General features: G+C 37.7%; 1 protein-coding gene across 2 annotated transcripts in view; it reads right to left on the bottom strand.

Moving 5' to 3' along the window:
* PRPSAP2 (phosphoribosyl pyrophosphate synthetase associated protein 2) overlaps positions 1-8,931 on the bottom strand; it is a 49,894-nt gene extending 40,963 nt beyond the window's left edge. The window contains exon 1 of one of the 2 annotated variants that reach the window (XM_074281709.1): positions 8,600-8,931. The gene's annotated coding sequence lies outside the window, so the exon portion shown is untranslated. Of the gene's footprint in view, positions 1-8,575 lie in introns of both variants that reach the window. The other variant, XM_074281710.1, reaches the window with a different exon arrangement.
* Between the last annotated feature and the right edge of the window lie 5,407 nt (positions 8,932-14,338).

The raw sequence follows: 14,338 nt of genomic DNA, 5'->3' as shown, positions 1-14,338 counted from the left end.
TATTAATTCTAAAAACATAATTGTGTTGACTCACATAGAAAATCATATTTTCAGTGACTTGAAAATAAATTATGCAGTATTTCCTAAATAATTACTCAAAACAAAGAACAGACTCTATTACTAACTTATTGGGGGAAATGCATATTGTATTTTTGTAATCAGCTATGATAATGGTATAATTATTACTGTTATATAACATAAATATTCTAGAAACATGAAGATTGTCAAACAACTTTCAAGCTTCCATCAGTTTAATAAGTCTGAAATGATTAGTGTTCAGAAAGTGTTCCTATTCTGATTCAGAACTGACCATGTCAAATGGTCAGAAGAGTCACAAACAGTGTTCAGTATCTTAGATTCTTGAACTCTCCAGTATGATGAACACTTGGCTTATGTATACTGAAATGACAAATGATACTTTAAGCAACATTATGGTCGCTTCCTTCCTTATTTAATAATACATTTATTTTTAATATTGACTTTGTGTATAACTTTCACCACTGTTACTTTTAATTGATGAACTGATAATTTGGCTAAATTAAAGTTTATCCTTTATTCTATATTGTCTATTTTGCTTAGCTATGATAGCAAAACTCAGCAAAAGAATTGTGGACATTATGATATGCTTTTCTTAGAGATTATAAGATAACAAACAGTATTTTCAGGATCTTTGAAGGAATCATGGATATCATCTAGTTCAATACAAAAGAGGAATTAAGGTTCCCAGGCAGATGAAGTGACATTACCAAGGTCACAGCGGGTAAGGAGTAGAACTGAAACTACAATTGGAGTTTTTCAAATTGTAAACTCTTTGAGCAAAAAAATAGTTTTCATCTCTTATTTCTAGCATCCATTGTAATCTGCATACAAGAGTTGCTTTAATAAGTCTAGTCAGATTGAACTAAAACCTCAGAGGTGAAACCTGCTTTGGTAAGAAAGCAAAGAGAGAGAGAGAGAGAGAGAGAGAGAGAGAGAGAGAGAGAGAGAGAGAGAGAGAGAGAGAGAGAGAGAGAGAGAGAGAGAGAGAGAGATTACTTTGTACTTAATAGAAAGTACTCATCCTTTTCCTTAAAACAGGAAAACTCCCAAAATAAGCACTATCTTATGTTGCCACAGTGTATATAGGAAACACTCAATTTTTCTTGATATCAGCATACTGACTAATTTTCTACAGGTCTCATTTTGAAACGTCCCAAGCTAATTCAATTATCCAACTCTAGCTTGTATTTTTAAAAAAGTAATCCCTGTTTGTTTAAGGGAAAGCTTCAAGTAGATGTTTGGGTGAGTATAAGCTCAGGAGATGTCAATAACAGAAGCATACCCTCATCAGCTAAGACAAGCAATATTCATGGAAATAGACATTCTTGATTCACTAAGATATCTCCCTCAAGTAGAAAATCTTTTTTCTCTCAAACCTTGAAATACAATAATGAGTTTATATTAAAAGTCTGTCCGTGAATATTATTGTTCCGTAAGAAATGACCAACAGGATGATTTCAGAAAGGCCTGGAGAGACTTACATGAACTGATGCTGAGTGAAATGAGTAGGACCAGGAGATCGTTGTATACTTCAACAACAATACTATATGATGATCAATTCTGATGGATGTGGCCATTTTAAACGATGAGATGAACCGAATCAGTTCCAATACAGCAGTAATGAACTGAACCAGCTACACCCAGCAAAAGAACTCTAGGAAATGATTATGAACCACTCACTACATAGAACTCCCAATCCCTCTAATTTTGTCTGCATTTTGGATTTCCTTCACAGGCTAATTGTACACTATTTCAAAGTCCGATTCTTTTTGTACAGCAAAACAACTGTTTGGACATGTATACATATATTGTATTTAATTTATACTCTAACATATATTGGTCAACCTGCCATCTGGGGGGGGAGGGGAAAAATTAGAACAAAAAGTTTGGCAATTGTCAATGTAAAATTACCCATGCATATATCTGGTAAATAAAAACTATTAAAAAAAAAAAAGTTTGTCCATGATTATGTAACTTCTATTTCTTTAGAATTAAGAAGAGAAAAGTTGTAAGAGGTGATGAATGTGGTAAAAACAGCATGGAAAGATCTACATGACCTAATGCAAAGTGAAGTTAAGGAGAGTAAAGAAAACAATATATACAATAAAAACAATGTAAATGGAAAAAGTAACACCTACAATAAATAAAATAAAAAAATTTTAATCTCCTGATCACAACTATGGAGGTATTTGAAGGCTCTGTAAAAATCCTCTTCTCTTTTCTCTTGGTGTTCTCATCAGCTTAAATTTTCACCTCTACACAGAAAATTTTCTCCAATCTATAGCTTGCTCCTAAAGTACATTCCTTCATTTCCAACCGCCAATTAGACATTTTGAACTGGATTTCCCCAGGTACCTAGAACTTACCATGTCTAGTAAAAAATTATGCTATATTTCTCTCCATACCCAACTACCTTTTTTGTAAATTTCCCTACTTTTCTCAAGAACAGTAGTTTACATTGTTTTGTTTTGGGGTGGGGGCTATTGTTTTTTAGTAATAGGGAAATTTGAAAGTGAAAAGGGTTTGGAAAAAAGATGAGTTCAGTTTTGGGCATGAGTTTAAAATATCTATAGTTCTATCCATTTTGAGATGTTCAGAAGGCAACTGGAGATGGGAAAGAAAAGGTTTCAGAGAGAAGTTAGAGCTGGATAAGTTGATATGAGATTCTGTATACAGGTGGTAACTGAAACCAAAGGAACTGATGAGATCACCAAGTGAAACAGAGAGGATATAGAGAACAGAGCCCTAGGGAATATTCTTTAGCCACTTCACCATGCTTCTTCTTGTTTATAAACACCTTAAAAAAAATAAGCTGTACAAAACAGATTCATATGCAATTTTCTTTTTCCCAGTTCTGTTCTTTATATTCATATTCATTGATGTTTTCTAAATTCTTAATAATATTCTTTTAGGTTCTAAAGCTAGGTACTAAACTCAATGAGCACATACTTACAAAGTAGTAATTCTACAATATGTGCCATACATTGTGATAATAAATTGGAGGTAAAAGTTAAAGTCTCTATGGCTGAAAAATATAAATTCTAACAGAAAATATACTTATATAATTGTGTCCTTTACATCATTAAAGTCATTATATAAGTAGTTCTCCTGATTCTATTTTATGTAATTATAATGTATGAATACAGGGCAGCTCTTCTTTCTCAGTATTCTTTCAGTAACCTCATCAATTCCTATAGGTTTAATAATCCTCTCAAATAACTCACTTATCTATATATCTATGTCCAGTGTCCGAAGGAGCTTCAATTCCTCTTTACTAAGAGTCTCCTGGAAATTTCAAACTGAATATCCCAGAGTCACTTAAATTCGGTATGTGCAGTGATGATCAACTATGATCAGCAATACAGTGACACAAGACAAGCCATGGAATGGAAAAAAGAACATGGAGTCTAAATGAAGATTAAAGCATATTATTTTGATTTTTTTGTTTAGTTTTATTTTCTTCCTCCTGGTTTTTCCCTTTTGTACTGATTTTTTTTCCCCAACATGATTAATATGGAAATATGTTAAAAATGATTTTATATATATATATATAAAACCTACATCAGATTGCCTGCCCCCTTGGATGGGGGGAAGTAATGGGGAAAAAAAATGAATGCTGAAAACTAAAAAACAAAAACAAAAAACCAAACCTCATATCCAAAACAGAACTTATTATCTAAACATTAACTGAACCCATCCTCTTCTAAACGTCCTTATTTCTGTCAATGACACTACTTTAAATCTTTCAAGTTTACTGACATCCAAGTGGCTCAAAAAAAAAAAAAAACAACAACAACAACAAAAACCCCAAACCCTAATTTAATCCTACCACCCTCCTCAAACTATTATCCCTTTCATAAATTACTCAAAAACTTTTTGTATTCTTTGACCTTATTTAGTTCCCACTTTCAATTTCTTTTAATCATGCAAATGAAACTGCTATCTAAAACCAATAATTGCTGAATTTAATGGCCTTTTCTCTATCTTTAACGAAGACCTCTTCACAGCATTTAACATTGCTGATCATTTTCTTCCTAGATATTTTCTTTTCTCTGCATTTTCGTGATCGAATGTGGCTTGGTAGTAGTTGTCTTCTCACTGTAGTTCATTTCTACAGCAACATCCACATTCCATCTCCTACAGTGGTTGCACCACAAGATTCTGTTACTTCTCTCTTTACAGCATTCTGGTAATCTCAACAGTTTGTCAGGGTTCATTTATTATCTTTCTGCAGATGACTTACTTATATATCCATTCTATATCCAGTCCCTCTCCAACATCCAGTTTCATACTAACTTGCCTTTTGAAATCTTCAAAATGAATTGTCCATCAGGCATCTCAAATTCAACATGTAATACAACCAAAACAGAACTCAGTCCTCTCCTATTAGTACCCCCCAACATCCCCTTGAAACTATATGTCTGGGGCAGCTAGGTGGCGCAGTGGATAGAGCACCAACCTTGAATTCAGGAGGACCCGAGTTCAAATTTGATCTCAGACACTTAACCCCAGCCTCAGGGAAAAAAAAAAAAAAACTATATGTCTATTTCTGTAATGGATACCACTATCCTTACTCATGGCTTAGACCTGGAAGGGCAACTCATTTAATTCTACCCTCTCACTTTACAGATGAAGAAACTGAGACTCAAAGTAGTTATTTGCCCAAGGTCACACAGATGGTAAGAGTCAGAGGTGAAATGTGAATTCAGGTCCTCAGATACCAAATCCAATATTTATTTTTCAATGTGCCTATTTTCCATTATACTCACACAGTCACTAGTAGGTCAGATCCTTATCATCCCTAAACTGGATTATTTTATTAGCTTTCTAACTGATTTCCCTATATTGTCTACTACCTCTTCAATTCATCTTCCAGATGATGTCAGTGAAATTCCTAAGCACAAGTCTCACCATATCACTCCCTCTATTCAAAAAGTTTTAGTGGTTTCTTTATTGCTTTTAGACTAAAAGACAAACTCCACTGTTAAGCATTTAAAACCCTGAATGCTCTTGATCCAGTCTTATCATTCTAGGATTGTTATATAATACATTCTTTAACTGTCTGTTCCAGTCAAACTACCTACTTCATATACAACATTCCATCTCCTATCTGCCATGTCTAGAATGCATTTTCTCTACACCTCAGCTCTACCTCTTAGAATTCCTAGCTCAAAATATACTTATATACTGTTAGTAAAGTTGTGAATTGGCCGGACCATTCTGGAAAGAAAATTATGAATTAAATTTTTTAAAAAGTCACTATAATGACCACACAACTCTACCCAGGGATCCCACTGCTAGGCAAACACTCAATGGTCAATGAAAGATATTAAAAATCGTCATAATCGGGTCCTTAATTCTTAGTTCCCAAGGGCTGTGTCACTTTGTGGGGGTAGCAAAGTGCTGGAAACAAAACATCTGAATATCAATGAGAAAATAACTAAACAAATTGATATACAAAGATGTAATAAAATACTATCTGGGTAAAAACCATCAATACATAGTAAGAGTTTAAAATGCTTCAAAAAAGACAAACTGATGGAGAACAAAGCAGAACCAAGAAAATTACACAAGATTTTAGCAATTCTTAATAGACCACTAAAACAAAACTAAGCACTTTTTAATTATATGGATGTAAAGTATTAATTACATATACTGTCACATACAGTCAATAAAATAGTTAATTTTGCTTAAGTGCTCTGATGTATTTCTTTTTAAATCTCTATTATAAGGGATGGCTCACCAATCAGGAGATCAATTCATAAAAGAAATACAACACTATAAAGAAACAATTGAAAGACTTAAGGACAATGGTCAACAAAATGACCCTTTACTACACCCAAAGAATAAGGATGAATCATGCTTCTCACCCTTTGACAGAGAGGCATCGGAGATTCATTTTCAAACATAGTAATGGCTGCATTTGTTTTGAGTATTTTTATTTTACAATGGGAGGGGGTTTTTTTTTGTGTGGGGGAGAGAGAAGAGGAATTTGTCAGGAAATGAGAGAGAAAAGATGGAAAAGAGCATCAATGATTAATCGTTAAAAAATAAGTAGAAGAGGCACATTTAGCAGAACAGTACAGGAATAACAGTAAATATAAATTATTTCCCCCTTCTAAAAGTTGTACATAGTATGAAAAAAATAGAAAACAAAAGTTCAATTCCACATATATTTCTTTCGTTATTCTTTGTATATTGCCATGTTTATTCTTGTTTATATTTACCAACTTCACAAAAACTTTAAGAGATGTAACTCATAGGAGAATGGTCATATTGCGAAATGTATATGACATTAAAAAACAAAAACAGAAAACAAAAGGCATCAATACAAAAGTAAAAGGGATTAATTAGTCCTCACTAGTTCCAATAAATGCTCAGCTCAAATGCCTATTACTTCTCCAGCTGCTAATGTCCCTTCAGATTACTTTCAATTTTGTTTGTATATATTTTGTATTTACTTTTATGTGTAAAGTTGTTTCTCGGATACAATGTAAATTCTTCACAGCAAGAAACAATTTCTTATTTTTTTTGCCTCTTTTCTCTGGAGCCTGACACAGTGCTTGGAACAAAGTAAGCAAATACTTAATAAATTTTCTAACTACACTATAAAAACCTAACAAAATTATTTAAAAGTAATTTGAGAGTAAAGAATTTCTAGAATCAAAACATAGAAAAGCAGTGTGAAAAGATGCCAGACTTGAACTGGTTTGAATAATATAGTCCCACTATCTACTACTGTATGAGAAAATCTTTAACACAGAAGATAGAATGTTTGCTATATACAATAAATTATTACTGTTATTACGATGAAACTTTCCCCCCAAAGTCTTATTATAATTGGGTTTTCAAAGGCTATGCTGTTGAAGAATAGCCTCTGGTAATTTCTGCCTTGTTGGAAAGGCTTCAAACATGCTAAAGATAATAGATTATGAATGCTGTCTAAGTACCTACCTACGTAAGTACTGAAGAGCTTATTACCAGGAAGCAGGGCAGTCCGTGAATTCTTTAACCATAGCAATTATCATCATGAATCCCACCCAAAAGATGCATTGAGAAAAATAAAAGCATCTTTCTTCAAATTAACAAAAAACACCACTACTAGTAAGGCCTAAGAATTAAAAGTGGAACTGTTTTTGGCTATTTTCAGTCCTTGCCTTCCCTAGCTAATTCACTCATTTGAATTAATCAGTATAACAATGCTTCCGAGCGCAAATGGAGAAGCCAGGACTAAACTTAAAAACAAACAAACAAAACTACAGTACACATTAACAGCAAATGAAGCCAGTCTCATTCCTATATCCATCGCCATTCTATACACTCACCACTTAGCAATCTATCTAGAAAGTTACTGGGGTCCAAATTCAAACCTAAAAACAAGATTGGAGGGAATCAACAGAGGTGAGATGGTAATAAGGACTCAGGAACATCTCTCAAGACTTTACCAGGGGTCCTCAAACTTTTTAAAGAGGGGGCCAATTCAATGTCCGTCAGACTGTGGGAGGGCCGGACTATAGCAAAAACAAAAGCTCACACTCTTGTCTCCGCCCCTCAGCCCATTTGCCATAAGCCAGCGGGCCGCTAAAACGTCCTCAGCGGGCGCATGTGCCCCGCGGGCCGTAATTTGAGAACCCCTGATTTACACGGTCAAGGTCTTCCCCAGCACTAGGGTTCTGTGAATTATTATTTTTTTAACATAGTTAAAAGTTATTTCATTATAACTAGTTTTAAAGCAGGTGGGCTGCTCAGTCCATAGAGCCCTGGACCTGGCTCAGACGTTTCTTTAGCTGGGCGACTCTAGATATGTCAAACGAGCATTCTCAAGAGTAAAAATTGGGATAGTAACAGTACCTCCCTCCCAGGGTGGGTGTGAGGATCAAATGAGATAAACTGTATTAAATATTTTTTTAAACCTTGCATACAATTTCATTTAAAATCATTGTTTGAAGAAGGTTATCTTTACGAAACTGCCAAAAGGGTAAATGACATTAAAAAGGTAAAAATTCTGGACCTAGAATTTTCTAATCCACTAATCAATATGTATTTATTAAGAGCTCCCACCGTGCCGGCAAGGGACTCAAAATAGAAAAGTGAATCGAATCTCCGGCTCCCCCAGACTTTTATCTTGGGAGAAAATCGGTCCCAATTCCAAGATAAAGGTCCATCGCCCCAGGAGCGAGGGGGGGGTGTGTACCCAGGAGCCAGGAACTCCCTCCCCCTCATCCCGCCCCCAGGGAAAGTGCTGAATGACTCATACAAATACTAGCCATTACAATTCTACATGCAGGGGGTGGGGCTCCCTGCCTTGGGGACCCCATCCACATTCTCTCGGAACTGGAGGGCCCCCGCCTCTTTTCTAGTAAATCAATATCCCCTCCATCTTTCCTGATCAACGAGCCCCCCCCCCCTCAATTCCCTTCCTCTTCCCAGGTCCAGTGAAAGGAGGATCCCGAGCAGCCTCGGCCCCGCCCCCGCTCGGGGAAATGGGGGGGGGGGGGTAAGTCAAGGCTGGGGAGGTAGCGCCCCGGACCCGCACCTGTCCCGGAACCCGGCCAGTCACCTGTCCGCCCGGCCGCCCCTCCTCGCTCTGCCTCCGCTGATCCGAGCCTCCGGCCGCGCCCCGAACCGGCCCCGCCGCCAGCAGCTGCAGCCGCCGGTCGCCAGTGGAGCCGCCGCCACCCAAACGAGAAAGCACCGGGTCCTCAGTTGGGGACTCTAGCAGTAAAATGGCGGCTGAGTGTGTGAGTGGCGCCGGCTCAGCTCCGGGAGACCCAGGGGCGGGGCCAGGGCGCTAGGAAACCCCGCCCCTACCGCCGGCGGGAGGCTGTCGCGAGGCTGACCGCGAGGCCAGCTTGTGGCTGGAGGAGAGGGCCCGAAGAGGGCACTCGGAACGGGGAAGGGGAGGGGCTCCGAGGAGGCGGGTCACGGAGGGAGCCTGGAAGGGGCGGTAGGAGGGCACGTGGGAGAGACGGGGTGGGGAAGAGTTGGAAGAAAAATGAAGGAGAGCGCGAGGGAGAAGCAAAAGAGTGAAGAAGTGACTCTGAGAGAGAAGAACGGAGACCGGGGAACAGGAGGAAGAGAGGAAGTTTCTTAGCAAAAGCAGAGGGAAGGAAGGAGGAGCGGGGATGCTGAGAGAGGAGGTGGGAGAGTTTAGCGAGAGTGCTGGGCTTGGATTGAATAATACTTGACCTTAGTGCAACTACCTTGTACTTCTGAAAACGAGAGCAAAACAGCCTAGAATGCAAATTGGTCAGTGTACACAAGGTGCGCCAGGCACCGCAGCATCTAGATTGGGGATCAATTCAGAAGTCTCTGAACTTGTGTGGGGGGAGGGGTTACCTCTCAATAAAATGTAGCATTTCCTAAGATTGTTTTTTTTTTTTTTAATTCTGAGAAGGAATCTGTAATTTTCCCTAAACCTGCCAAAGGGGTCCATGACACAAAAAGGTCAAGAATGCGTTATTTCCCCTTGGAGTTCCCCTCTCCCCCAACAACAAAGTAAAAATGATTTATATTATACAAGTTCTTCATGGAGCAAGTATAATGTGACTTTGGGGTCCCCTGACCTTGAGCTTCCCATGAGTCCTCGGTCTTCTGATTTTGGAAACAGCACCCCCAAACAGATCATCCTTAATTTATATGGAAATTACTTCCTAGACTTGCCTTCCGGGCATAAAATTAACATATCTACGACTGAAAGCTGTATCTCCTTCCCTTACTTTCTCTATTGGATTCTCTCAGAATTCATCCTGCTCGGTAATGGCTTCACTTTGCTTTTAATAAACTTTGCCCCTTGACTAGGAGATGGGTCCAAGCCTGCAAATTCTTTTGAGACACTTCTCATCATGGGTCTGGGACTTTTAGGATCCCTCTTTCACAACCTCAGAAGCTACAAAAGAAGCAATTGGTAGAGCAAGCTATGTAGAGCAGGCCACAAACTGCATTTTGCTTGATTTGGACTTTGATGATTCATATAGCATTAACATATGGAATATTCTTTGGCTGGAAGAAGTAAAATGGTAGTAAAAGTCTTAAATTAGATGATGGTGATAAACGTTTGTAGCAGAAAGGGGACCTGAGGTAATCCTGCATTGTGGTTTTTCAACCATGTGCTTCTGTGGTCCGCCTTTAGTCTGTTTGGACCTCTACCTCTTTTTTTTTTCCCCCTCTGTTTCAGCCTGTGTGCTTCTTCCTGATTTGGTTTTCATGGCATAATGAAATACAACAAAATGGCCCTAAAACCAAGAGTCTTTCCTGGAGTTCAATTAGATAGATTATGCAGAGACTTTTCCTCCGGATAAAAACTCAGGACATTTGAAAAATGTTAAATAGGGAACATTTTAAAACAGAACTAAAAGAAAAAGCAGAAAACGAACAGATACTGAAAGTGACTTCTATCAAATCTTGCTCTCTATTTGGAATGCTTTTTATTGGGTAAATATGTAATCTTTTCCTACTCCTTGAGAGTAAAGGTAATTCTGTTTTGTTTTGTTTTGTTTTGTTTTTCACCTTTCACCAAGATTATACAATTATCATAGATAAGAGTAATGGAAGCTGGAACACAAATGGAATCTTCCATACTTCGGACTTATTCTTCTATATTAATGAGATTAACCTCCGGGAGGAGCTGGGAATAGCCAGAGTACTAGGTCTGGAATCAGGGGATCTGTGTTCAAATTCTGATTTGCTTCTTGTTCTCTTGGTAACGTTGGGCAAGTCGATTAATCTTTGGACCTGTTTCTGCCCCTAGATGTATAGTTTGGCAGTTAGACCAGTGATTCTTTCTATAAGGTATGTAAGTGTGAATTTCAAAAGTTGAGCAGCTAAATGTTGTTCTCCACATATGCACTTTAAAAATCATAAATTAGGAATTATATTTTGATTTCTACCACCAATTCAGCTCCTTCTGAGTTTATAGTTCATGTTATGAACCATCTGAGCAGAAATAAAATTAATAAATCTCGATCAGACAAAAGTAACTTCCTCTACTGGGAGCTCTGGTGAGGTAAAGAAAGAGGAGGTGATGGAAGAAAAGTAAAGTCAAAATAATACCAAAATTTTTTTTCTTTTTCTTCTGATTTTTTTCTCTCAACATGACTCATATGGAAAATGTAAAAAAAAAAAAAAAAAAAAAAAAAAAATTTTAAATTATCCATTCTCTGTCTCTTCCTTCAACTCTCTAGATGGCATTATTTAACTCAGGCATTTCCCATATGACCTGGCTTCCGCCTCAGTTTCCTGTCTGCTTATTCCCTTGTGTCAACTAGATCAGGGAATTCAACTAGACAAGCTTGCTTGTTTTTTGGCTAGCCCTTCTGCTTTATGCTGCTTTGCCTGATCACAGGTGACCAAGCAGCTACCCCAAAATAAACATATTTAGCCTTAGAGTCAGACTTATAAATATGCAAGTTTAGAAGATCTAGGTCCCTCAATCAGTACCAACAGCACTCTAGTGCTTTTTGGAGGAGATGGCTTTGAATGATAAGAAAAGCCTACGGGGCAGCTAGGTAATGCAGGGGATAGAGTACCAGCCTTGAATTCAGGAGGACCCGAGTTCATATCTGCTCTCAGACACTTAACACTTCCTAGCTGTATGACCCTGGGCAAGTCACTTAACCCCAGCCTTAAAAAATAAAATAAAAGCCCAGATTGCCCTAGCCTGGTTTGAGTCTTGTGTTCAAGAAACGGCATAAAGACTGGTGCCATTAGATGACATTAGATGGAGAGGAGTAGATGTAAGAGTGATGGGGTGCAGCTTCTAAGGGAGATATAGCAATAACCCTGACATCTGGCTTTGGGAGATCAATAATCCTAAGGTTCCTTGGCCTTGGGAGTGCTGTAGTTTCACAAATATTGCTGGCTGTCAGATAACAATGTAAGCCATAAAATTAGCATATCAGTAATATGAAGCACCTGGTCTAACTTTTTGATATAAAAATTTAACTCCTGCTAAATTCTTTTGGAACTTTTCACTCTTCAATTGGTATTACAATTATAATAAACTGTGCCCCTTGACTTAAAAGATGGGTCTAAGTCTGCAAATTCTTTAGAGAAACCTCACAACACTGGTCTGAAACCCTAATCTTTTGAGGGTCTTCTTTGAACCCCAACAATAAAACAATAAAAAGGGCATATTACAAAAGACTTTAAAAGCCAGAGGGTTTTTGGTTTTTTAATTTGATCCTGGAGGCAAATCACTGGAGTTTTTGAGTAGAGAGTGGAGAAGGCATGGTCAAATCTGTGCTTTAGGAAGACTAACTTGACAGTTAAATGGAGGATGGGCTAGAAAGGTGACACTTGAAGCAAGGAGACCAAACAGTAAACTATTGAAATAATCCAAGTGTGAAGTGACAGGCCCTTATCACATATTGCTAGACATATAGTTAAAGAATAGTTTCGTTTTTAACATCCTTCCTGAAAAATAAACCAGAACAAAAAAAAATGAAATTGCAATTAAATGGAAAGATCACTCACAGGTATATCTTAGAAAAACAAAGAAGGCATTCCATTTTAATCTAGAGGCAATGAGAAACTATTTCATGTATATTTATTTGGTTACGTGTAGTGATGTTAATGATAAGTTTTGGGTTTGAGCCAAGAATCTACATAGAACTGCATATCTAGCTAAGGAATGTGAAGCAATAAAACCTCTTTTAATGTCCTTGTTTAGTTTTCTGGAGGTCTAGGAGCAGCCTTCTTTTTAGTAGAATAATCACCAGGAGAATAGCCAGGTGCTAAAGTCCAAATCCTTTATTATCTCCTTCATAATCTACTTTCCTTGCCTGGGGCTGGGGCCAGCTTTCTGGAGAGCCTTCTGGAATCTTGATTTCTTCCGAGAAGTGTAATAGGCCAGGCCAGCCACCAGTGTGTAAGTAATGTGAGATGAAGTGAATGAATCTGTCTCTCCTTTGGCTCGGAGAGTTTGAGTTCCATCTCCAGTCTGATTGTCTTCTCTGGCTCTGAGTCTGAGTCACAGTTTATATGCTCTACACTGAGAAATCATTATATCATTATATCACTAGGAAACCATTATTAAGATTAAATCAATCGTACTGAATTTAGAGAACTATTAATCACCAAGCTAAACTAGATAACCATTGTATTTATCAATTCCACTTAGCACCTTGTAAGAATCCTTGTTTCAAGTTTAGAGTTCTAGCCCATAACACCTCACATCCATTACACTCTTATCTATTATTCCTTATTTGTCTCCAATAAAAATCCCATCCTTTCTGATTGTCAATGCCTGATTAAAAGACATCCTGTCTCCTTACCTGAAATAAAACACATCCTGGCTCCTCCTTTAGGGGTATCTTGCTTTCTGCATGTAAGCTATTAGCCTAAATATCAATATATAAGCTAAGCCTCAAATATCAATATATAAAACTCTTTATAATTTATAGACTCTCTTAGAGACTAGTCCATCAGCTATGGTATTAATAAATTCTTTTGTGACTATAAGAGAATCTCTTTGAATTCTTTCAAACTATGGACCATGACTCTCACACACTTCAATAAGTATTTGCAAAAAGTCCATTATGAAAATAATTACAGTTTTTGTTTTAACATTAATTACTGAGGTTGAAGAAAAGAAATTCTCCAAAAGATTTACTTGAAGAGAACCTCCTAATCAAATCACTCCCATGCTCTGATACTTGAAAAGTTTAAAGCAATAGTGAGACAAGCTACAAATTTTAATTTAAAAAAGCATTTTGATCCTAGTCCCCTAAAGTATTATGCTCATTAGGCTACTGATGCTGTTGTACCACAGTTCCCTTTTAGTGTCCTGCCTCAGTTTCCCTGAATTGTTCTGCCTTAGTTTCCCTGAATTGTTCTGCCTTAGTTTCCCTGAATTGTTTTGCCTCAGTTCCTTGGATTGTTCAGCTTCAATCCCCCTGGTTGCAACCCCTGTTCCTACCATTAGGACGAGATAATTTCGGTTGTAGCTGGTCACTCTGACATTCCAAAACCCCATATATCCTCTCTCAGATACTTAATTGGCATCCTCTACCTCTAAGTTCCAGATTTCCTGCCTCTAGTTGGATACCTCCTAAGTCCTCCCAATTTGTAAGAATTTATGGTCCTACCCCCCAACCTGTCAGAACCGGATTGATGATCTCCTTCTTGGAAATTCCCACTCTCAGTGTTCTGACTCCACCCCTGCCTTTGTCTATGACGATATCTTAAGAGCCACAGATATAAAAACTACTGGAACCTCACATTCAATGCTGATGTTTAAGCTGATGCTAAAGCTAATGCTGCTGGTGAATGTTTTGAAACATCAGCCCTGGGACCAAAA

This window comes from Sminthopsis crassicaudata, chromosome 1 (assembly GCF_048593235.1).
Source record: "Sminthopsis crassicaudata isolate SCR6 chromosome 1, ASM4859323v1, whole genome shotgun sequence".
NCBI lineage: Eukaryota > Metazoa > Chordata > Mammalia > Dasyuromorphia > Dasyuridae > Sminthopsis > Sminthopsis crassicaudata.
The sequence above is the reverse complement of the archived record's forward strand: the minus strand, read 5'-3'. Positions and strand labels throughout refer to the sequence as shown.